General features: G+C 34.8%; 2 long non-coding RNA genes across 2 annotated transcripts in view; both read left to right on the forward strand.

Annotated features, from left to right (window-relative positions):
- LOC138903736 (uncharacterized) overlaps positions 1–26,997 on the forward strand; it is a 209,418-nt gene that overhangs the window by 46,111 nt on the left and 136,310 nt on the right. The gene's annotated exons all lie outside the window — the stretch shown is intronic.
- On the forward strand, positions 21,399–25,264 carry LOC104109915 (uncharacterized). Its single transcript, XR_004510428.2, has 3 exons — positions 21,399–21,749; positions 21,847–23,934; positions 24,883–25,264. It is a non-coding gene; the product is annotated as an uncharacterized lncRNA (long non-coding RNA).

Raw genomic sequence — 26,997 nt, forward strand, 5'->3', positions numbered from 1 at the left:
ACATTTTCATCTGCGACTTTATGCAGTCCATCATGACCAGCATTAATATTAGATTGAGGTTCGAATGAGTCATTCATCCTATCATATTGTTGATAGTTCATGAATTCAAAATCTGCATCGCCATCATCTCTTCCTTTTGACTTGTCGACAATCTCAAACAACTTTTCAAACTTCTTATCAAAATATTTCTATCAAAAATTACTAACAATGATTATTCTGAATAAAAGAATAACATTAGCAGAAAAAAAGACTTCTCTATAAATAAGCTTACCTTGACTTTTTTCACAGTATCGTCCACAATAGTAGATCGCTCATCCCGTCGAAACTCTTGAACAACTTCTTTCGCGATCATGCGCCTTTCTTCTGTTGCATGATTTTTAACCTCCATCATTACCCTCTAGTATAGAAATAGAAACAGCACAATAATTTCAAAAAATAGAAACACAGAACAAAACTTCAGCTCTAAGAATGCTGAAGTTCAGAAAATACAGAACAAAACTTCATCTCTAAGAATACTGAAGTTCAGCAAATACAGAACAAAAACTTCAGCCAAAACATGCTGTAGTTTTACAAATACAGAACACAACTTTAACTCCAAGAATGCTGAAGTTCATCAAAGACAAAATAAAAACTGTAGACAAAATATATTTTACTTTTACAAAACACAAAATAAAACTTCAGCTTCTAGAATGCTGAAGTTCATCACAAACAGAACAAAAACTACAAACAAAACATATTGTAATTTTACAAAACACAGAACAAAAACTTCAACTCAAAAAATAATGCTGAAGTTCAGCAAAATACAGAACAAAAATATCACATAAAACATCCTATAATTAAGCAAAAAATAGTACGAAAAACTTCAGATTAAACACACAAAAAAAACTTACACGACATATTGTGTTAACTAATTCATCATCAAACGCCATTATAGAACATTTAGAATGACTCTGGGTATGAGGTGATTCTCCAATTACAAGAATTTGATTGGTTTCTTTTGATCGACTCCGACTACGTGGTGATTCACCAGTTGAAGGAATCGGATTCAGTACCTTCGAATGACTGCGGCTGCATGGTAATTGTCCAATTAAAGACATTGAATTCAATTCTTCTTTGGTAGGAATTATCTCCAATACCCTAAATGTCCGATATTTTTGTTTAATACAAAAAAGTATATTAGAAAAAATAAAATAAAACTGATACATCAACATATTAACAAAACAGCGGGAAAAAAAAAAATAAAGAACATTAATTTACACCATTATTACTGAAGTAATCCGCATGAAGTTCTTTAAATTTAGGCTCTCCCAAATATGGATAACGTAACATCCTGGGAACCTGAGGGACATCAAGGTAGTCGTCATCTTTTAAATACTTATCCTGAATATCTGGGAAGCGCTCATAGAACCAAACATATAATGGATATGGAAATTCACCTACAGTATACTCAGTTGGATTATTTTTGTCCTTGGTGTCCAAAGCATGTTTCATTGAGGTAATAAGCTTCTCATAAGACGCATTACCCCAAGGATAATTAAGACAAGCCTCGCCATCTTCAACAATAGTTGCATACTCCTCCAACACAGTTGATTCATGCTTTCTTTCGAAAAAAACAAACTCCACAATAAGAATTTCCATAATCTTCACAACATCTTCATCACTCTCGCATACATGTTTGAAATTCACATCATCATTTTTATTTTGATTTCGCATCATATACTCTCGAATGTCCTTCAAGGTCACACCCTTAGACTTCCCAAAATAGCGCTTCAAAATCTTACTCTCTCGTTTAATCGATTTTTCAACATTATGTGTTGTGATCCTCAAATCGTACATAATGTGAAAGTCTTCAAGGTTGAACGACACATCACAACCAAAAATCTTGAAATTAATGGAATTTCGATTATTGGTGAATACGCGAGAAAGAATCAAACAATGAACCAACTTCATGCTGCAATGAAAATTCTTCATAGCCATGATATGCCAAAATGTACCATTATTCAGCTTCTCCTGTTGTGCAGGAGTCAAGAAAGTTGCAATTAAACCCTTAAAATTGTGGTTCCCCTTCCAGTAAGCACGACAGTTAAACCAATCTCGAAACTCATAATATCTCTCCCCTGGTTTTGTAGGTATAACAACGGGGACTGAAGGAGCTTTACGTATTCTAGGTGTTTTAGGATCTTTAGGTTCTTTGGATTTCGTAGATGCCATCTCTTCAAAAAAAAAAATAAAGGTGGGAAAAATAACTTCAGAAAATTATCAAAAAAATTATTTAAAACTTCATCACAATTTCGCTTAAGTTATATTTTAAAGCCCTCTAACTTCAGAGAAATACAGAACAAAACTTCAGCTCTGAGAATGCTAAAGTTCAACTAATACAGAACAAAATTTCAGCTCTAAAAATACTGAAGTTCAACAATTACAGAACAAAATCTTAAGCCAAAACATGCTCTAAATTTACAAATACAGAACACAACTTCAACTCTAATAATGCTGAAGTTCATCAAAAAGAAAACAAAGACTGCAGACAAAACATACTTTACTTTTACAAAACACAAAACAAAACTTTAGCTCCAAGAATTAAGTATCCTTGAAGTATTATAAACTTCACACTTTAATAACATCATCTATTTGAGTCTCAAAATTTTTAAAAATTTCAACGTCTCCAACAATCACTGAAAAATATATAGAATTTTTATCAAAAACACAAACACAGTTATAAAAAACCTAAAAACACTCATCGTAAAAGTAAACGCTACAAAACTAATACACTAATCAAAGTAAAACCTAGGAAACTATTTTAGTACAAATAAAATAAAATAAAAATGATTCAACTAAGATTACTATCAACAAAAAATCTAGAAATTAAATCATAAAACTAATCCTAAATTAAAAACCCCATACAAAGTTAATGTAATGTACAAAAGCAACCATTAAAATCGTACCTGTAATTATACTTAATTTTGTTGGAGAAGAAACAGTTGCTAATCAAGCAGAATGCAATGACAAAAACCATTTCATTTCAGAAAATAATCAAAAACCGCAAAGAAGGATAGAGAGACAGAGACAAGAGACAATATGTCGTATACTTGGAGAGAAAATAGTCTTTTATTAAAGAAGGGCAAAATCATCTTTTTAAATCGCTTTTAACAAAAAAAAGGGTACGGATGCAAACGGATAAACAAAATGGGTACAAGTAAGGGGCGACCAAATAGGGCGCCACATGCAATTTTTACCAAATACATTGCAAGTAATCTCGAGAACGTCAAATTTATGCTTCAAGCCTTGTCTTCAAGGGACAAAATATATATCCCGACAAAAGTAGGGGCATTTGCGGGCATGCAAAATTTATTAGATCTAAAACTATAAAATAATTTGGAATATATTTTAAATACAAGATATTCTAGTCCAACTAAAATATTATAGGCTAATATAATTAAATTAATTATAAGTTCAATACACATGGGTTAAATAAATAAGTCCAAATTTATTATGCTAGCCCATTTAATTGGGCTACAAGTGAAGAACTGTAACGGCCCGGCCAGTCGTTTCGAGTATTACAACCATGTTCCCCCATTTACTACTCAATTTATGCTTTACAGTTGTTATGTGACTCGCCGGGATAATTGATTCAGGTCCGGTGAGGTTTTGGAATGAATTGGAATATTTAGTTTCAAAGTTTATAACTTAAGTTGAAAAGGTTGGTTGGATGTCGACCTATGTGTAAACGACCCCGGAAGAGAGTTTTGATGATTTCAATAGTTCTGTATGGTAATTTTGGACTTAGGAGCGTGTCCGAAAAATTATTTGAAAGTCCGTAGTGGAATTTGGCTTAAAATGGCAAAAGTTGAATTTTTGGGAAGTTTGACCGGGGAGTTTACTTTTTGATATCGGGGTCGGAAACCAATTCTGAAAATTTTTATAGCTCTGTTATGTCATTTATGACTTGTGTGCAAAATTTGAGGTCAATCGGACTTGATTTAATAGGTTTCGGCATCGAATGTAGAAGTTGGAATTTTTATGTTTCATTAAGCTTGAATTGGAGTATGAATCGTGGTTTTAGCATTGTTTGAAGTGATTTGAGGTTTTGAATAAGTTCGTATGGTGTTTTATGACTTGTTGGTATATTTGGTTGAGGTCCCAAGGGCCTTAGGTGAGTTTCGGATGGTTAACGGATCGAATTCGAACTTAGAAGAAAATTTAAAAGTTTCTGCCATCTCATGTAACCGCACCTGCGGGCGAAGGAGCGCAGAAGCGAGCTCGTAGGTGCGAGCTGGGATGCGCAGAAGCGGAGGGAGCAGATGCGGAAGGAACTTCGCAGGTGCGGGCTCGCACCTGCGCATGGAGGATCGTAGAAGCGGCATTTGGCTTGGGAGTCGCTGGTCCGCAAAAGTGGATATTTTTCGCGCATAAGCGGGATTTTTACCGCAAAAGCGGCTAAGTGCCCGCAGAAGCGAAAATCCTTTCTTGAAGGTTGGATTTCTTAATTTAAATATTATTAAAAATAAAGTATTTTACATTAAAAAAATTTGATGTTAAGTCAAGATATTAAATTTGTGAAATATTAGTTTTGCTGAATATTTTGTGAAAATTTTTTATATTCATTGTGATTGAGTCGTGAGCTCCGTATTGTGGAAATAATGGATATTATTTTGCTGAATATTTTGTGAGACTTTGCACTCATTGTGATTGAGCAGTGAGCTCCTTATTGTGGAAATTATTCTTGTTGTTGATTTATTTTGGCAAGTTAAAATATTTGGGCACTTGAGCTGCAAATTGTGATATTGATACGCATGCGGTGATATAAGGTCTGGGTGTTGAAACGCATGCGGTGAGATAAGAGTGGCTTGATACGCGTGGCTAGTAGGGGAACTACTAGAAGTCATGCGGTGTGATAAGGGTGGCTAAAACGCGGGATGCTATTTCGGAAAAAATATTTTTTTTAAAATTAAAAGTGAAGGCTCCCGCGGTGATATAAGAAAATGAGATATTGTGAATTTATTTATGATTTGGGACTACGAGGTGGTATCTCGGGAGTGCCCTTGTTGATATTTCTTTATGGCTGCATTGCCTTTGATTATTTTGGTGAATTTTCTTAAAGTTGTAAATTTTTGTTTTTCCTTCCGCGAGGTATTGTTTGCCCTTATTCTGTGTAGTTAAATTGTGACATACTACTTACTTGATTCATCCCCATTGTCATTATTATTATTATATTGTTAAACTGTTCGCCTTGTCTTTTATTATTTCCAGTAGGGCCCTGACCTGAACTCGTCACTACTCTACAGAGGTTAGGCTTGGCATTTACTGGGTAACAATGTGGTGTACTTATACTATATTTCTGCACATCTTTTTGTGCAGATCCAGGTACTTCCTATCAGACCAGGCATCAATGAATTAGACTGTAAACGGAGACTTCAAGGTACATCTGCCAGCATCTGCAGACCCTGGAGTCCCCTTCTATCCTTATTATGTCGTTTTCCTTATTTTCTTTAGACTCTGATGTATATAGACACTGAGGATAAATTCTTAGAAACTTGTGACTTATTCCTACCGGGTTTTGGGAGTTGAAATTGTTAAATTGCAGCTTTTATTTATTCGACTGTTAAGGATTAAATTTCAGTTTATATTCAGTTATATTCCGCATTGATAGGCTTACCTAGTCTTAAAGACTAGGTGCCATCATGAAATCCTACGGAGGGAATTTGGGGTCGTGACAAGTACCCACTTCATTAAGCCCAAGATGACATCTTTGTAGAGGCCCAGTTTGGTGTCACGTGTCAAATGATGTGGCATGACAAGTCAAATGGAAGAGCCAATAGGATCATGCCACATGTTAAAATGACAAGGCATGTTCGGTCAAATTAAAAAGCCAATAAAACTGCGCCACATGTGCAAATGATATGTTTTGGCCAATCAAATACGGACTTGTTATACTTTAATCTGATTGATCAAAAAGAGTTGTTCTCGTCACAAATTTTTTCTTCTATAACTATAAATAGGGGTCTTTATAACTTAGAAAAAAAGATATCAGAAATCATAACAAGAAGCAAGGAAGAGCTCGTGGATCAAACGCCGCAAAATTCTCCACAAGCTTCAAGCAATCAAGTTTATGTTCAAGAAATTAAGTTCAAGCTCAAGAACGAAAAAATAAATCAAGGTTCAAGGAGTACAAGTGCAAATCAAAGTTCGTGTTAGTTGAATCAAGATCAACATTCGTGACAACAAATATAGATTCAAGATCAAGCTCGAAGGCCCTTGAATTTATCTTAGAAAAGAAGAATCAGAGGATTCATAGAGATTGTACACTCACATCATTTGAAATCAAATACCACGATTATTACAATATTTTTCTGTTTCGATTATTTTTTTGACGCAATCTATTGTCTGCACATGTATCCTCTACAATGTTTTTTGACATTATTTACCCTTTGTCGTTACCTCTTTAGTCAAATTTACCCCATTTAACGGGCCCTTTAACCTTGGCTTCTCTCCTACACACGACATCATCTAAAGCCCCCACTCCTTTTATCTTGTTCTATTTTTTAAAAATTCTCATTTTATCTCCGTAGATAATGTAGAGCGATAAAAAAGAAAGATGAATTCTAATCCGTACTTCATTTCAACATCTCGAAAAGAAATACATTAATTCAAAATATAACTCGTCAGTCATATAAATTAAAAAAATAAAACTAGTAAATTCAGCCACATTTATATTCTTTGTTTCAGAAAATCAATACAGATTGTTTTTACACCGAATCTAGTAAGTCGCAGTCTATCAATTAGTTCAGAGAAAATTAACAAAAAGGGACGAATTAAAACGGTAAGGAATTAGAAACTACTCGACTTAGAGATGGTGATTGCGGCAAATTTTTTCACTCCTACCCAAAAAATTAAATCACAGTTTAGATTAGAAGAAGTAATTTTTACATTATACAAACTATATGAATATAAGAATTTTAAAAGGTATATAAATAAATACGAATATGAAATATGGAAAAATAAATGAAGTGAATTGCAAGAAAGGAGAAGAGGTGTAGGAAGGAAGTGAATATAGTGGAATTTTGAGTGACAAGTGAATTACATAAAAGGATGTTCAGAAGATGTCACGCGTAAGAGAGAGGTTGAGGTCCTGGGATCCGTTAGATAGAAGGATAAATTTGATTAAAGAGGTAACGGCAATAGCAATAATGTCGAAAAGTATAACGTAGTATATAATATTAATATTTAATTAATAGTACATGAACAAATATAACCCTTTTTCGCTATTATCCTTCTTTATCTCATGTCAACAATTGTTCCAAAAATCAAAGACTTTCTTTTGTGGTACTTAATTATTGCAGAATATGCCAATAATCAGTTGTAGAATGAAAAATTATATCTTCGGCCTCAATAAGTAAAGGAACATCAAGCTCTAAGTTTTTGTTGCAAATTTTTAACAGTTTTTGATGAGCTACTCGTGGATTGCTATAAAGAGGACTTGAATTGGCGAAAAGTAGAAATGGCTTGTGCTTTCGTGGAAGCTTGAATTAAGCATTTTTGTGTTTTCATTTCAACAAATCACTCAACTATTTTGAGCAGCCTTGATATACAAATTACAGCTATTTTCACCATCACAAAGCTAATTTATTTTATCATAATTAATGTTTATTATAGGTCTTTCTAACTTCATTGATAATGTTACATTTCATTTAGACACGCACATGAATTGAGATTTTCATTGTAAATTAAAATAGATCCAAACTTTTGGGGAAAAAAATAGCTATTCCCGGAGATGACACTTGAGGATGTCATGTCTGGTCATTTGTGATATGCCTGCTGCAATATAAATTCTTCCATGGATTCGATAAAAGTTCATCTTTAAAATTAAAAGAAACCAAGCTAATTGAAAACCCAATGCAACCCAGAAAATAGTTTTGGATACCCTTGTTTTTTTAAGAATCCTAGTTTACAACAATAGTAGAGAATTGGGTGTTTTAATGGGCTTTTAGTTAGTTAAAATGTGATTTTTTTTAAAGGCGGGTCATAAATTTTCGTTAGGGATAGGCGTAGTTTTTTAAACTTTACTAATAAAATAGTCAAACTTAATTGAATTGTATAACTAAAGTTAAATATAAATAATATTCGAAAGTGAATGAATAAATTTGGACATTTTCTCTAACAAAAAAGAAGTAATTCAAATTAGAATTTGTTGATTCTAAAGTATTTTAAATTGATTTTTCTTCGGAAAAGGGTCGAAAATATTCTTTTACTATTGAACTTATACCCCCGTTATACTATTGATCCACAATAACATCCAACGTCACAAAATTGGCGTAAAAATACCCCCCTGCCGTTAGGATCCTCTACCATGAAAAAATGTAACGACCTGGCTTGTTGTTTTAAGAATTAACGCCCCGTTCAGCGATTTAAGGTCCCGAAAAACTTCGTAATATGTATTATGACTTGTGTGTGCCGTCGAGTTTGGTTTTCGAAAGATTCGAAATTAAATTGAAAGAACAATTCTTATTTTAAAAGCTAAAATAAAAAGAGTTGACCGGAGAGTTAACTTTTGAGCAAACGGCTCCGGAATAGAATTTTGATGATGTCAATAGCGTCGTTGGTGATTTCTGACTTAGGCGTACGTCCGGATTTGGATTTGGAAGTCCGTAGGACAATTCGACGTATTTTGGCAAAAGTTGAAAAATAGAAGATTTTTGAAAAGTTCGACCGAAGGTTGAATTTTTTATAACGAGGTCGGATTTCGATTCCGAAAATTGAAACATCCCCATTACGTCATTTTATGACTTGTGTGCAAAATTTGAAGTCATTCCGGATTGATTTGGTACGTTTCGGCATAAAATATAGAAGTTGGAAGATTTCAAAAACTCATAATTTGATTCGATGCGCGATTCGTAATTTCGGCGTTGTTTGGCGTAGATTGAAGCCTCGACTAAGTTCGTATTGTATTTTGGGACATATTGGTATATTTGGTTAAGGTCCCGAGGGAAACAACAACAATAATAACAACCTAGTATAATCCCACTAGTGGGGTCTCGGGAGGGTAGTTTGTACACAGACCTTACTCCTACCCTAGGTAGATAAATTGTCTCCGATAGACCCTCGGCACCCTCCCTCCAAGAACTCCCCACCTTACTCTTGGGTGAATCGAACTCAGAACCTCTTGGTTGGAAGTGGAGGGTGCTCACCACTAGAGCAACCCACTCTTGGTTAAGGTTCCGAGCGTCTCGGGTGGATTTTGGAAGGTTAACGGATCAATTCGGACCTAAAGAAAAGCTATTGAAATTTCTGGGCAGCAGATGATGCTTTCGCTTTTGCGGAAGCTTCATCGCAGAAGCGAGAAAATCGTCGCAGAAGTGACTGGAAAGGGAGCTGGGCAGAGGATGGATTGAACTCACAGAAGCGGACATTTTTGCGCACCTGCGCAGCCGCAAAAGTGCAAGTAAGAACGCAGAAGCGAAGCTGACAGCTTGCTGTCGCAGAAGCAAAAATTCTTTCGCACCAACGACACCGCATGTGCGTGAACAGTGCTCGCAGAAGCGGATGCAGCGATGAAGCATGAACAGTGCTCGCAGAAGCGAGCTCGCAGGCGCGACAAATCTGCCCGCAGGTGCGAAACTGGGCAGAAACATAAGGACCAAAAATCAGTCACTTTGCCATTTTCGAATGAGATTTTGGAGCTCAATTTTTGGGCGATTTTGGAGGAGTTTTTCACGACTTTGACTTGGATAAGTATCCTATATCCGAAAGTGATTATATTTCATAAATTCATGGTTATATTCATCATTTAATTCGGAACGAAAATGGAAGAAATCAAGATTTTTGGAAAATTTTTCAAGAATGAAAATTTAAGATTTGGAGGTCGAGTTATTATCGGAATTTGATAAAATTGGTATAGTTGAACTCGTATCGGAATGGGTGTTCGGATTTTGGAAAAATTATGTTGGGTTCCGAGAGGCGGGCCCCATATTGACTTTAGTTGACTTTAAGAATAAAATTTTAAGTCGACGTTTTATTATTCGGAATTATTTTCGGTGAATTTTAATGAAGTTACACAATTAATTTGGATAGATTTGAGCTGTCCGAAGGTCAATTCAAGCAAGAAGGCGGTTTTGGAATATCGACCTAACTTAAAAAGGTAAGTATCTTGCCTAACTTTAAGCGGAAAGAATTACCCCTTAGGCATTGACTCTTATATGTAAATTGTGTGATTTAAAGTCGTGTGCGCAAGGTGAGGAGTACGTACTTGGTTTATATGTGCAAATTATATCGGTTGAAATTCGTAGATGCCCTTATGTATGAAATTGAAAAATTGTTGGAACTTAGTAAATCTTTAAATTGTCATGTCTCATTCCTTGTTTGTCGAATTTGTATTTTATATGATAATTTGGTGTTACTGTCACTTGGATTTTTATGTGAATTCTGTGTGTTTGTTGATTTGATATTTCTTGAAATTAATTTTATTATGAATTTTCCATCTGCAAATAATTAATTAAATAAGCTTAAAAAGATGCGTTAGTATATTTATAAAAAATTTGGATTAAAGAAGGTGTTGTCCTATGCTAGTTACATTTCCATATCTGTTGTTGTTTTGAGGTTTTATATACATTGTGTGGAGCCTTGGGCTATTTGTTATGAAATTAATTGATTTTGTTATATCTTTGGAATTGGTTGTGGCCATTGGGCAATTTGTGATATGAATTATTTTTGTTATGTTGTCGTGATAATATTTCGTGTAAATTATTGTGTGATTTGAGTTATTATTATGAGGATATAAGGGTGACATTTCACTGTTGATATTATATGGGTATAAGGATGACATTTCACTGTTGTTTTGTGTGTTGGGATATTGTCTGGATGGAGTGATAAGGGTGGCTATAAGAGCAATAAGGGTGGCTATAGGAGCGATAAGGGTGACCATTGATATTGTCAGGGCGGAGTGATACGGGTGACTATTATTATTGTGTGATACGGGTGGCTGTAGGAGAGATAAGGGTGGCTATTATCAGGGATGATACGTGATGATGTGAGAATATTGTGTTGGTGATTTTTATATGATGTTGTGATTTTTCTTATATTTATTTTATCTCTTGTGCAACTTGTCTTGTTATTTCGGTAAACTTGATAAAAGTCTGATTCATGTTGAAATTGTGAGCCTGTGACTATTGCCGGACGGTTTTATTATTGGCGTGTGGCTGTCCGTGCACATGCGATATGAAATGTGGGCACGAGGTGATGGAAAAAATATGATAATTTTATTATTGGCACGTGTGTTGTCCGTGCAGTTATGATAGAAATATGGGCACGAGGTGCCGTGAAAATATAAATGTGGGTTGAGACCCGTATTACATAAGATATGAAAGTAGGCTGAGACCCGTATTTTGTGATTATGAAATGAGGTGTCAAAGGGTGGCTTTTATTTGAAAGAATTATATTCAAAATATTTATTTGGAAGAATTTTATTCAAAATAGTATTTGAAATAATTATATTCAAAAGATATTTATTTGAAAGAATTATATTCGAAAGACATTTATTTGAAAGAAGCATATTCGAAAGATATTTATTTAAAAGAAGCATATTCGAAAGATATTTATTTGAAAGAAATATATTCGAAAGGTATTTATTCGAAAGAATTATATGTGAAAGATTTATATTTGAAGGACTTGTTTAATTGGTTTTACTTGTATTCCTTATTCGTTTGAGTAATAATTATGGTGTTCTTGTAGCCTTGCTATTTATAACACTGGTTGATTTTTGTTGCTATCACTGCTAGTTGATTTCCAATACTATTGTATACTGCTATATTTTCTAGGTTATTTGACTAGTGAGTGTCTTGACTGTACCTCGTCACTACTTCACTGAGGTTAGTCTTGATACTTACTAGGTACCGACTGTGGTGTACTCATACTACACTTCTGCACATTTTGTGCAGAGCCAGGTATTGAAAATATCAGACTTGGACAAAGTTAAAGTGTGATCGCAAGGACTTAAGGTAGAGCTGCTTGGTCGTTGCAGTCCCTTGGAGTCTTTCCCTCGAAATGAAATTGTAATCGGCTTACCTACTCTTAGAGACTAAGTGCCATCACGACGCCTATGGTGGGATTTTGGGTCGTGACAAGTTGGTATCAGAGCTCTAGGTTCATAGGTTCTACGAGTCACGAACGAGTCTAGTAGAGTCTTGCGGATCGGCACAGAGACATCTATACTTATCTTCGAGAGGTTACACAATTGTTAGAAAATTTTCACTTCTTTCATTCCTGTCATGCGGAATTTATTGATTTTGAAGTTTGAGTCTTTGTATCTCTATTCTCTCACAGATGGTAAGGACACGTGCTACCGGGTCAGCTAAGCAGACACCAGCGCATTCTGCTAGAGCCGCAAGAGGTCGGGGCCGAGGTAGAGGCCGATGAAGGGCACGTGCCGCAGCTAAAGCACCTGTCAGAGCAGCTTTTCAGGAGCCGCCAGTAGCTCCAGTTGGGGAACAGACACCAGAGACACATGTTGTTACCCCCGAACTTTAGGAGACATTAGCACAGTTCCTGAACATGTTTGGTACATTAACTCAGGCGGGATTGATCTCCGTTTCACTAAATATTTCACAGATTGGGGGAGGAATTCAGACTCATATCGCCCGTACTCCAAAGCAGCAGGTTCACATTGGTCAAGTTCCGGGTATAGTACTGGTACAACCTGTTATTCCGATTCAGTCTGAGGTTAGGCTAGAGGCATCAGAAGAAGAACAAAAGAGACTTGAGAGATTTAAGAGGTATAGTCCACCTACCTTCAGTGGTACAGCTACCGAGGATGCCCAGGGATGTCTAGAATAGTGTCACCGTATTCTCTCACCATGGGTATTGTGGAAATGAGTGAAGATTCCTTTACAACATTTCAGCTGTCAGGAGCAGCGTATCAGTGGTGGCAAGTTTATGAAGAAGGTAGACCAGCCGATGCAATGCCACCAACTTGGGCTCAATTTTAGTAGATATTTTTGAAATAGTTTGTTCCCCAAACTCTCCGAGATGCGTGGCGCACCGAGTTTGAAAGGTTGCGCCAGGGCACCATGACAGTGTCAGAATATGCTATCAGGTTCAGTGAGTTAACCCGTCATGCACCTATTTTGGTTCCTACAGTTAGAGAGCGAATATGCAGATTTATCGAAGGGCTCGATTATGGTTTTAAAATATGTATGGCTCGAGAGTTGCAGACTGATATTCCATTTCAACAAGTAGTAGAGATTGCCAGGATGTTAGAACGTGTTCGAAGTGAGGAAAAGGAGTCTAAGGAGGCCAAAAAGTCTTGGAATTCTGGAGGATTCAGTAGATTCTACTCTGCATCTATGAATCATCATGGCGGAGGCTCGGGCAGTCGGTCAGCCCAGTTCGCAATTCAGAGTACTCGTAGTGCTCCAGTTAATACTTTTAGTGTACTACCGGCACGAGGTTCATAAGTGATTATCCCAGTTATCTGGCACAGACTCAGTACGAGTAGTCGTGACCTCAGAAGGGTTGCTATGAGTATGGTGATACTAGGCACGTCATGAGAGATTGTCCCAGACTTGGGAAAGGTGGATTTTATCAAAACACTCAGGTTGTGGACCCCAATGTAGTTACTACCCCACGTGCACAGCCAGTTAAGGGTGGAGGACAGGCGGGTAGGGGCGCCGTAGAGGGGGAGGCCCAGTCTGTTGATATAATTGCTATGGTATGGCTGAGGCCACTACACCAGATGTTGTCGTTACAGGTACGATCCCGATTTGTTATAAAAGGATATTTGTCCTTAATTTGATTCGGTTCTGAATATTGAGGTGAGTCCTCCTATTATGCTCCGCTTATGAGTGAGCTTCATAATTTTGTGACCCACTTATATGTTTATCCCTGTTGGGAGATTTGATGATGTTAGCCCGTGTCTATCATTTTTATTTTTGTATGCTATTGAGGACTATAAGTCCAAAAGTGATTTTTTACTACTCACTATAATGGGTTTTGATGTGATTTCAGAATAGTTGATCTCAATTTTATGAATTATATGCCCTATTGGTATAGGGGTTCATTATGTCTTGTGAAAATTATTTACAAAATTTATTAAAAAGAAAAAAGAAAGGGAATAGAAAATTTTTCAGTTGGCACAATGTGCAAAATACTTGTGATAAGTTGAGGACGAGATCCTCATATTTTTATATGATGTGAAATATTTAAACCGGGCTACAAACTACAGTGAAAGTTATATAAGGACGAGGTCCTTGTGGTGAAAAATTTATGAGTTTAAAATTCCCTCTTTGTGAAATTTAAATTGTACTATAGTACTGATATGGAGTTATGTCTGTTAGGCTTATTTAATAATTTTTGCATGTATTGTCTGTGCATATTTAGCCATATTCGTGTTATAAATGTTGAGTTTTAGCCTACAAGGTGGGTGCCCAAGTGGCGTTAAATGCGACTCGTTAGTTTGGATAAATAATTATGAGGTCTTCATGCCTCGCGTGTTGCTGTCAGTATTGCGAAAATTTGAAACGAGATTTTGGTTAATATGAGATTAATTGAGAATGCTGGAATTAATTATGAACAGCTATTATGATCAGAAATAATCTCAACTGAAATGGTGTTGTCGGACCATGTTACAATTTCGATGACGTAGAATCACTGTGAGTATATGTGTAAGAATATACTCGGTAATTTAATATCCTCAGAATAATTCTTGGCATGTTCGAGGACGAGCATATATTTTAAGAGGGGGAGAATGTAACGACCCGACTTGTCGTTTTAAGAATTAACGCCATGTTCAGAGACTTAAGGTCTCGAAAAACTTGGTAATATGTATTATGACTTGCGTGTGCCATCGAGTTTGGTTTTCGGAAGATTCAGAATTAAATTAAAAGAACAATTCTTATTTTAGAAGCTAAAATGAAAAGAATCGACCAGAGAGTTGAATTTTGGGCAATCGGCTCCAGGATGGAATTTTGATAATGTCAATAGCTTTGTATGGTAATTTCTGACTTAGGCGTACGCCCGGATTTGGATTTGGAAGTGCGTAGGATATATTCGACGCATTTTGGAGAAAGTTGGAAAATAGAAATTTTTTGGAAAGTTCGACCGAAGGTTGAATTTTTTGTAACGAGGTCGGATTTCGATTCCGGAAATTGGAACAGCTCCATTACATCATTTATGACTTGTGTCCAAAATTTGAAGACATTCCGCATTGATTTGATACGTTTCGGCACAAAATATAGAAGTTAGAAGATTTGAAAACTGATAATTAGATTCGATGCGCGATTCGTAATTTCGGTATTGTTTTGCGTGATTTGAAGTCTCGACTAAGTTTGTATTGTATTTTGGGTCATGTTGGTATATTTGGTCAAGGTCCCGAGGGTCTCAGGTGAATTTTGGAAGGTTAACGGATCAATTCAGACTTGAAGAAAAGCTGCTGAAATTTCTGGGCAGCAACTGATGCTTTCGCTTCTGCGGAAGCTTCATCGCAGAAGCGACTGGAAAGGGAGCTAGGCAAAGACTGGCTTGAACTCGCAGAAGCGGACATTTCTGCACACCTGCGCGACCGCAAAAGCGCAAGTAAGAACGCAGAAGCGAAGCTGGCAGCTTGCTGGTTTTCTCGCATAAGCAAAAATTCTTTCGCACCTGCGACATCGCGGGTGCATGAACAGTGCTCGCAGAAGCGGAGGCATCGCATAAGCGTGAACAGTGCTCGTAGAAGCGAGCTCGCAGTAGCAACAAATCTGCCCGCAGATGCAAAACTGGGCAGAAATATAAGGACCAAAAATTAGTCACTTTACCATTTTCGATTGAGATTTTGGAGCTCGGTTTTTGGGCAATTTTGGAGGAGTTTTTCACGACTTTGATTTGGGTAAGTATTCTATATCCGAAAGTGAATATATTTCATAAATTCATGGTTATATGCATCGTTTAATTCGGATTTAAATGGAGATTTTTGGAAAACTTTTTAAGAACAAAAATTTAAGATTTGGAGGTCGAGTTGTTATCGAAATTTGATAAAATTGATATGGTTGAACTTGTATTGGAATGAGTATTTGGATTTCGTAAACATTATGTCGGGTTACAAGAGTCGGGCCCCATGTTGATTTTGGTTGACTTTTTAGAATAAATTTTTAAGTCGACATTTTATTATCCGAAATTATTTCCGATGAATTTTAATGAAGTTACACAATTAATTTGGATAGATTTGAGCTGTCCGAAGGTCAATTCAAGCAAGAAGGCGATTTTGGAATATCGACCTAACTTCAAAAGGTAAGTATCTTGCCTAACCTTAAGTGAAAAAAATTACCCCTTAGGCATTGAGTCTTATGTGTAAATTGTGTGATTTAAAACCATGTACGCAAGGTGACGAGTACGTACTTGGTTTATATGTACAAATTATATCGGTTGAAATTCATAGATGCCCTTATGTATTAAATTAAAAAATTGTTGGAACTTAGTAAATCTTTAAATTGTCATGTCCCATTCCTTGTTTGTCGAATTTGTATTTTATATGATAATTTGATGTTACTGTCACTTGGATTTTTATGTGAATTCTGTGTGTTTGTTGATTTGATATTTCTTGAAATTAATTTCATTATGATTTTTTTATCTGCAAATAATTAATTAAATAAGCTTAAAAAGATGCGTTAGTATATTTATGAAAAATTTGGATTAAAGAAGGTGTTGTCCTATGCTAGTTACATTTCCATATCTGTTATTGTTTTGAGGTTTTATATATATTGTATGGAGCCTTGGGCTATTTGTTATAAAATTAATTAATTTTGTTATATCTTTGAAATTGGTTGTGGCCATTGGGCAATTTGTGATATGAATTATTTTTGTTATGTTGCCGTGATAATATTTCATGTAAATTGTTGTGTGATTTGAGTTATTATTATGAGGATATAAGGGTGACATTCCACTGTTGATATTATGTGGGTATAATGGTGGCATTTCACTCTTGTTATGTGTGCTGGGATATTGTCTGGGTGGAGTTATAAGGGTGGCTATAGGAGCGATAAGGGTGGCTATTGATATTGTCAGGGTGAAGTGATACAAATGGCTATTATTATGGAGTGATACAGGTGGCTATAGGAGAGATAAGGGTGACTATTGTCAGGGATGATACGTGATGATGTGAGATTATTATGTTGGTGATTTTGATGTGATGTTGTGATTTTTCTTATATTTATTTTATCCCTTGTGCAACTTGTCTTGTTATTTCGGTAAACTTGATAATAGTTTGATTCATGTTGAAATTGTGAGCATGTGGCTATTACCGGTAGGGGTGGGCGTTCGGTATTTCGGTACGGTATTTGAAAATTTCGGTTCGGTATTCCGGTATTCGATATATCAATTGTGAATACCAAATACCGTACCCAAATAGTTCGGTACGGTTCAGTATTTTCTTATTTGGTTCGGTACAGTTTCGGTACGGTTCGGTATCATACCATATCTTTGTTAACTAAACAGTGCCTGCTAAGCTAATTCATTAAAAATTTCTAATTACGTGATAATGAGTATAACAACAACAAAATGTGAGCAATACCTTCACTTCTTCTAATAATTTCTAATAGAATTCATTACATGAGCATAACAAGTAGAATGTGAGTAGTTTCTTAATTTCTTTACTTCTAATAATTTATACTAGAAATCACATCATTAGAATTTTTTTAATAAAGTGATAAATGAGCATAACAACAACATATGTGAGAAGTTCCTTTACTTTTCTAATAATTTCTAATATTAGGTTGGGGAGTTAGGCTTAGTCTCAGTGGGTTACTGGCTAAGGGTAAGAACTAACAAGTTAGAAATGTTGGACTGAAAATTGATAACTTGGGCTGGCAGTGAAGGAAGGTGTAATTAAATAATTCGGTATACCGGAATATCCAAACCTCAATACCGAGGACCGTACCAAAATACCGAAAAACTGAAAATCTTATACCGAAGTAGGACCGAAATACCGAATAAACCGATACCAAAATATCGAATTAATTCGGTTCGGTTCGGAATTTATTTTTCAGATTTTATGCCCACCCCTAATTGCCGGGCGGTTTATATTATTGGCACGTGAACTGTTCGTGCACATGTGATATGAAATTTGGGTACGAGGTGCTGGAAAAAATATGATAATTTTATTATTGGCACGTGTGTTGTCCGTGCGGATGTGATAGAAATATGGGCACGAGGTGCCGTGGAAATATGAAAGTGAGTTGAGATCCGTGTTACGTAAGATATGAAAGTGGGCTGAGACCCGTATTTTGTGATTATGAAATGAGGTGTCACATGGTAGCTTTTATTTGAAAGAATTATATTCAAAATATTTATTTGAAAGAATTTTATTCAAAATAGTATTTGAAATAATTATATTCGAAAGATATCTATTTGAAAGAATTATATTCGAAAGACATTTATTTGAAAGAAGTATATTCGAAAGATATTTGAAAGAATTTTATATTCGAAAGATATTTATTTGAAAGAAATATATTCGAAAGGTATTTATTCGAAAGAATTATATGTGAAAGATTTATATTTGAAGGACTTGTTTAATTGGTTGTACTTGTGTTCCTTATTCGTTTGAGTAATAATTATGGTGTTCTTGTAGCCTTGTTGTTTATATCACTGGTTGATTTTTGTTGATATCACTGCTAGTTGTTTTTCAATACTATTGTATACTGTTATATTTTCCAGGTTATTTGACTAGTGAGTGTCTTGACTGTACCTCGTCACTACTCCACCGAGGTTAGTTTTGATACTTACTCGGTACCGACTGTGGTGTACTCATACTACACTTCTGCACATTTTGTGCAGAGCCAGGTATTGGAGATATCAGACTCGGACAAAGTTAAAGTGTGATCGCAAGGACTTAAGGTAGAGCTACTTGGTCGTCGCAGTCCCTTGGAGTCTTTCCATTTTATTGTACTGTTAATTTCTTATTCGAACAGTATTGTATATTCGGTTCTCGAGATCATTCCATGTATTCAGTTAGAGTTCGTGACTCAGTATTACTAGTCTTGGGAGGTTGTTATATTTGTTTCTGCTTTTTGTTTCGACACTTGTATTAAATTATATGTTTAAAAAAAAAATGGCTCGAAATAAAATTATAATCGGCTTACCTAGTCTTAGAAGTGCCATCACGATGCCTATGGTGAAATTTTGGGTCGTGACACAAAATTATCTCATGTGACCTAACATATCGCTGATGTGGATGCTACGTGGCATGTCACCTCATCACACCTATCCCATTTACCCACTCCCCAACTTCTTCTTCTTCCACCACCAACTCCCTGTTCACCCAACCACTACCAACATCACCTCCTCCTTCACCGCGTGCCTATTCTTCCAACACCATCAAACCACTAGTCTTGACCACCATTCTTTCACCAAAAATCAATCGAGAATTTTGATTTCTTAGTTTTATTTTCGGATTTGGTTTCAGCCAATGTGAAATAGACCCAGGACCACTTGGCAACTAATTAAACTCAAAGAAGTGAAAGATACTTTCCAGTTGCCATAACAAGAAGGAAAATCTCATAATTCATGATTTACTGAAATGTTTAGAGCATAATAAAAGATTTTTCTATGATGGTACATTCTATTGGTTTCGAGTTCAATGCTTTAGGATTTTAGTGTGCAGAGATTTTCTTTATAGGCAGTCATTTCCGCTAGTATACTTTCTAAAAAGAGAAAAGAAAGTCGTTTCATTGCTACCTTATGCCTTATGCCTCGCTTATTTTATGCTAGAAGCAGTTTTAGGCGGTGTTTTAAAAGGTGTGGGCGTAAAGCGGGGCGTTATACATATGCCTCAGCGAGACGTAAGAGCCTCATAGGTATTTAATTTTTAATATTTTATAAAATAATATAATGACAGTAAATATTTATAAATAGGTAAAATTGCATAAAAATTGAAGAAAACTAAAAATATGTGATATATATATATGTGTGTGTGTGTGTGTGTGTGCGCTCCATATATATGTGTGTGTGTGTGTATGTGTGTGTGCGCGCGCGCGCGTGCGCACTCCATACCCACAAAAAACTAGTCAAAACAATCTATTATACGCTACTTACAAGCATAAGTAACTTGAGTCTAAAAGAATAAAGTTTTATACATGGAGGAACAAAAATAATGATTAACTTGTAATTTGAATTTTGAACTTGCTGCTATGAAGGAGATTAGAGTTCTCTTTGTATTTATAAAAATAATTAAATATTTGTTACTTTTGGGAGATATTAGCACACTAGCGGACAAGATAAAGAATTGGGAAAGACCATGAATTAGGGCTTCAATCAATAAAAAAGGTCTTGACTTTCAAATTTAATACTTTTGAGTTCCTTTTTAAACCTTTTGAGTAATTACCAAACTGACTTTTGAGAATTTGGGTATTATATGAAGGACTTATTCAACAAAATTTGTTTTAATTTGAAAAAGTCTCTCAGGCTTACTCCTCACTAAAAAAACGCGTCTCGAACGCCCGTGCATATGCCTCTTGAGACTTTCGCCCCACACCATCGCCCTGAGACGTTTTTGGTACGCCTCACCCCGGGGCTCGCCCTGAACACGCTTTTCAAAATACTGGTTTTAGGTACCATTTCCAGCTACAGAGCTCAACTTTGTATCATACATAAAGCTATGTTTAATTATAATATACATCTTTCCAATTAAATTTTGGCAATGCATTTGGACACAATATTCTTTCCGTGCTCTATCTTTTGATAAAATAAACTGATCCAACAAGTTTTGGCACTTTGGTTAATCCGAAAATGAAACCAAGAAATCAAAATACTCCACTAATTTTTGGTGACAGAATGGTGGTCAAGACTAGTGGTGAGATGGTGATGAAAGAATAGGCAAGTGGTTGGTGAAGAGGGAGGTAGTGGTGGAAGGAGAAATTGTGTGGGGGGGGAGGGGGTTAAAATGGGATAGATATGATGAGGTGGCATGCCATGCGATATCCACATTGATATATCACGCCATATAAAATAATTTTTCAACGATGGAGGGTCCTAATAATAGAGGGGTATTTTTGAATTAGTTTTATAACGTGAAAACTATTATGGACCAATAATATGACGAACGGTATAAGTGAACATTATCAAATAGTAAAGAAATATTTTTTACCGATTCCGATTTTTCTTTTGGAAAAATAAGCGTGAAGCATGTTGTAACACATTACGAGGATTTGCTTTCCTAGTAAAAAAAAGGCAATCGGAATCCTTCCTCTATTTATTTTTTGGCCTTTTATTATTTGTGGTCCACTGTATTCAACAACAGCCATCTAGATATTTCCGTAACCTACTCATCGCCAGCCTTTAGCCCTACTCCACAGACAACGCATCTCAATCGTTAATCATCTACCAGCTCATTCAATCTAAACCGTCCGATTATCCTAACCACGCTATAAAATAACGCATCATCTCTTTATCAACTTGCATCCCATTTTCAACCTCTTCCGAGTCCACCGTTTTTTTTTTCCTCTTCAGATCTGTTCCTTATCATTTATCTGCTTCTGATGCTGTATTCAGACCTGTGTAGATCGTTCGCCGATCTACAGTTTGAATATGGTTTCGAGTTGCATCGGACATCGATTTTTTGATCGTTGGGCCGGAGGTTTTGTTACGAAACGTTTGACTTTGAGAAATGAGTTGATGAAAGCTTCATAATTTGGAAGAGTAGCTCTTGTCTGCTTGTTAGTTGTTCCAAAGCAATCAAATCTGGTTATTCAAGTCGATTCGAGGTTTCATCGTTTGCTGCTAGAGTTCTGTCGGTGAGCCTATATGTTTCTATTATATTTTGAATTCATCTACCGTTTTGGACCAAATTCTATTTATTGACATCTGTTGTGGTGTTTCTGTTTGCTACAGGTTTGATTCTACATGCGGCTCAAATTGACCACATATCTGTTCTGTAGAGCTGCTTGACTAATCAGATCTGATTGGTGCTTCAACTGTCGAACTGTGGGTCGATTAGCCGATGGTTATCGGCGAGGTTGTGGTTGTTAGAGAAGGTTTATCATTGTTTAATTTGTTGTCTATTATGAGTTGCATCATTGATGAGCATTAACCTTTCTGATACGCATGCATATGTACGTACGAGTTAGTTATATTGTCATAGAGAAAAAGAGATTTTTGTTGTTGTTTTCCGACCTTTGCCATGATGGGTGCGCTCGCATGGCAGGTCACTATACCCAATAAAGTTTCTATTTTTTGTTTTGGGAGAGAGCTGGCACAGGTTTTTTGCCTGGCGCTCCTCTCTTTGTGTCTTGTCTTTTGTTTTTTCTCTTCCTTGTTCCATAGATTTATGCGCAAGATCAATACCACCAAGAACGTCACATCAGATTGTTGGTTACTTGCCCTTTGAATGATGGTCTTTTATTCAAGGGCAAGTGAACTTAAATTTGACATTGGTCAGGCTAATGCTAGGATTAATCTGCTCCAGCACTCCAATCAAAGGTACAAGAACGAATTCCCTTCACAAACATTTACGTTCAACTTGGCATATAGCATATTGCCGTTCCATGAGTAAGTCTTTCAAGTAGCAGTCCTTATACAATTCCCTCTACATTTAATGCTCATCTTAGACAACGATGGCAATATTGATCTACTTGTCAAAAATGAGATCTAACTATTAATTCCAAGCTAGTGAGACGCTAATAAATTGCTTATTAAAAATAAATACTCTTTTATGAATCGTATTGTGCGAGATTATAGAGCTACATTCTATCTAGGAATATTATAAAACTCCTTTGCAAGAAAAAATGTTACTACATTTGGTAACAGTTAACAACTTGATAACTTAATTACATTTTTGAATGGGTAAACTAGTTTCTAAAATATTAGGTTTTGCAAATATGTCCGCTTTGATTGACAGGCGTGCGGCATACTTCCTAGTTGGTTGTTCTTATAAAACGAGATTGTTAACCCTGTGAATTATCCGTTACCACTTCTCTTGTTTAGATTTCCGATGATTTCCAGTGTTATCTTCGTCCAAGTAATTAGAATGTGTAGTGTGGAATTCTTTTTATTCAAATGTTTCACTGTCTTCCTAATTTTTATTAGTTTGTGGCATGTTAGAGTTTCAATAGTCAGTTATTGATTGGTAAAACTAGTGGGAAAATTTGTTGTAATGTGCAAATTTGAATGGTAAGTTTTGTGAGTGCAGTATTTTATTTTGTAATCTTGGAGGGGTGAATCGTATGTTCTCAAATATGTTTCAGTATTTGGAGAGAATGTCATTCTTCTCTCCACTGGATTTGAGATGGTGCTCTCTACTTGTTGAAGATCAATAAAAGCATTTGCCTCTGTTGAGGTGATCAACCAACTTGGGATGCTGCTGAATTACACTGGAAAAGGTGATGTTCTACTGCTGAATTGATTAAGGCTATGTTGATTTCTTGCTTCTTTTCCGTGTTGGATATTATTCATCGCTTGGGATACTTTTGTAAACCAAAGTGTCAGCTGTGTTTGCTGTCTTTACTGTCAGTTGGAATAGCTGTCTGAAATTGAGGCTTCTCTCTTTGTTCGAATACTTTCGAAGTGTTGCCGTCTTATCGATGTAGCTGGTCCAGATTGTTCGGTGTATTGCTTGAGCGATAGGGTTAATTTATAAGTTCCAAAGTTTATGTTGATTGCATTCTACGTTGATGCTCTTAAAGAAAACAACATCATCCTGATACCTGCAAGGGGGTCTCCCACTTTTATTTTATTTTATGTCTTTGATCTATCTAATTTTTTGCTATCTTTTATGAAATGGATATTGCAACTTTTGTAGATGATAGAAAACTTACTACCATACCTAATTTGAGAATTTTCCTGTGTCTATAGTAGAGTGTATTCAGAAAATCTGCTATCTTGTGCTAATTCGCTAGGTTGTGGAAGTTTATTTCTTCTTGCTGAAGGTTACTTCAAGGAAATATTGACATCTGGTACATGTTGTCTTGATCGTTTGTTGAGGTAATGTCATGCTTAATATCCATTGTTGGTAGTTTATTATATGGTAACTAGTTAGTTATTACAGGTTATATTGCTTACTCCTAGTAACTGCCAAATTCTAATTCATTCACAAGGGGAAATGGTCATGTTTTAGTACGTCCATAGAGAAAGCATACGGATATTTGTAGAGAAATGTTACATAAATTTGATAATTTCTTCTTGGTCTTCAGTGGCTGAGTTTTTTGACTACTTAAAGCAGCAAAATTTTCTCCTGATAGCCAGATGTTGTAGTTCTTCCTCACTACTTTCAGTCAAATCATAATATCAAATGAATAGTGCACTTAAGTGTAAGCAATTAATTTGGATATTTTAAATGTTTGCATTAAAAGGAATATTTGCTATTTTGGAAATATTTCAAACTAATGATAAATTGTAGAAAGCTTTTTGGTTTACTGATCCTTCTACTTTATTTTATATATGGTGGCCTTTGGTTGTGTGAGGTATTTTAATTCCTTTTCCGGCACCTGCTAAAAGTTATAAAAGATTGTTTTGCCCCATACAAAAATTACATGTGGAGTTGTCTTAAACATATACTCTCTAAGGAAAAAAGTTTTGTGGGGTTATATTTGTGAGACTTCTTACTTCCGGGTAAAATAAAGAGTTTAAAATTAAATTATTTTTTAAATTATAAACAGTGTCATTTATTTTGAAAAAAAATTTAACTAATCTAATTTGAAGTGGAGGGTGTATTATTTATGACTTTTGAGTTCATGCTGTGAGAAGTACAATAAAGTCGTTTAGAGTTATTAGAAGTAGAAAAATTCATTATTTTTTTTAAAAATGTAGTAGAGTCGCGCCTACTTGAACGTGTAGTATTGTCTTTTAAGTAGAAGCATTATTTGCTTAGACGTCATTTTTTATCACAACGTAAATATGTCCGGTTTGTTAATGGTATTATAATAACTTAAGGTTATCGGATCCAAGAGCTCGGCCTATGGGGGAGCGCTCAATTGTGTTCAGTTGAGAGGACGGTGGTTCGAATCCACCTGGATTCCTTTTGCAGTTTATTATCGCTATATACTTAAATTGAGAATAACAAGCGACATTTTGATTTAGTCGAGCACTTCAGCATGTTTGGAAAGCCACAAAGGGAAATTAGGTGGGTGTAATTTACACGGTTTGACATATTCTTACTTGGTCATTATAGAATTAGGTGTCATTGAGACTCCAATTCTTGGAGGAGACGAGGTGAAAATTGGTACTAGTAATTACATTGTGTAATTGCAAGATAATGTTATATTTCTATTTTTTCTAATTTTTCAAATCTATTAGTATTATTATTTTTACTATATATCTTTTGAATTTCTCTTATTCTTATTTCTTTTAACCTTCCAAAGTCGGTTTATGCTGTGTTTTCATTTAATTTTTCAACTTCTCATATTTTGGTTTCCCCCCTTAGTTGTTAAATAAAATTTCGTATTTTACTAGTTTTATTATCTATTCATTAGTATAAAATAGTTATTAAGAAAAATACCTTCTAAACTCAATTTGTTTTGTTAAAAAAGTACAGCAAATCATAAATTTTTGGTAGAAATTTTAAATTCTTAGTTGAAACTAGCTAAGATGTTATTTATTTGGAAGATAATCAAGATACCGATAATTATTTTCGATATGAGTTACCTATTTATAATTATTTAATATTTATTATTAAAAGAATATAGTTTAAATACCTGATTATGACTAATATCTTGTATTTTTATAATTTCATATTTATCACACGTTAATGAGTTAGTTAAAAAGGTCATTATTGCAATTTTGATTAATTAATTAAGTAATAATGTTCTCTATTTGAAAGATACTTCTTTCAAGATATTATTCTGCAATTTATACTTATTTAGTATATTATTTAATATATTTTGATAAGTTAATCTGAACAAAAGTTTATTTAATGATGTAATTACACTTGTTCACCAAACATGATTGTGAAAATTATACTGTATTTTGGCAAACAAATAGGTTGCAGTTGGATCTGAATCCTCCTTGAACTAGTCTTTGTACTGATACCATTTGTTGGAATCGAAATAACAAGTCATGCAGTTACTAACAAAGTAAACCTTGGAGACGATAAATCAAAGAATAAAAGATAATATTATAATATGATTTGGTCAATTGATCTACAAGAGAAGATGAACAATTTACTGTATAAATGAGATTTTCTAAATGGATTTTTTTTTTCTAAATGATACAAAGATATTAAAAGAAAAAATTCTTTCCCTAAACATAGTTTTCTTAAAGACTACTGGATGCTTTTATATTATTGTGTGAAAAGAAAACCTTAATTTATAGAAGTATAAAATTTATCCCCCAAGAAAAGAAAAAAATATGGAAGAGTCATTTTCCAGCAAAAAAACCTTTTTTCTTTTCCACCAAAAAAGTAATTTTAATTATGGTAGAAAATCAGGGTAAAACTTACAACTGATATTTTTAGGGTAAGGAGTATATCATACTTTATTGTTTAATATGTCACTAAAGATAGTCATACTTTCTCAGTTATAAATAATTTTATATGTTAAACTTTCTACTTTATCTTTAATAAGATGATTTATAGCTATACGATATCTATATTTATTTTAGTTCAGAAGTTTTAAAAGACTTTTTTTTCTTTTTTATATCCGCACCTAATAAAATGCCACAAATTGGGACGGAGAAAATATGGGAAAGTTTCATAATTACAAACTTTTAAAGAGTAAATTTATCTTCTACAACTGTTATTCAATTTACATTTTATACATTTAATAAATATTTAGCCTCCTCTCTCTCTTTTCTCTCTCTGTATATACAAAAATCATTCAATAAAGATCCCAAAATTTTAGCAAATCTAACAGAATCCTTATCATTTTCTAAATTTAAGTCTAACTACAGCCAATTAGTTCTTAAAAAATCTCTAAATTCCTAGAATTTAGCCTAACTAAATTGATTACAACTCAAATACAATAAATCATCTCTTAAAAGATATCCTTTGACAGTCATTTAAAAATATGTGAGAGATTACACCATATATATATAATGGTTTAACTTATATAA

The sequence above is a fragment of the Nicotiana tomentosiformis genome, chromosome 12, assembly GCF_000390325.3.
Source record: "Nicotiana tomentosiformis chromosome 12, ASM39032v3, whole genome shotgun sequence".
NCBI classification, from domain to species: Eukaryota; Viridiplantae; Streptophyta; class Magnoliopsida; order Solanales; family Solanaceae; genus Nicotiana; species Nicotiana tomentosiformis.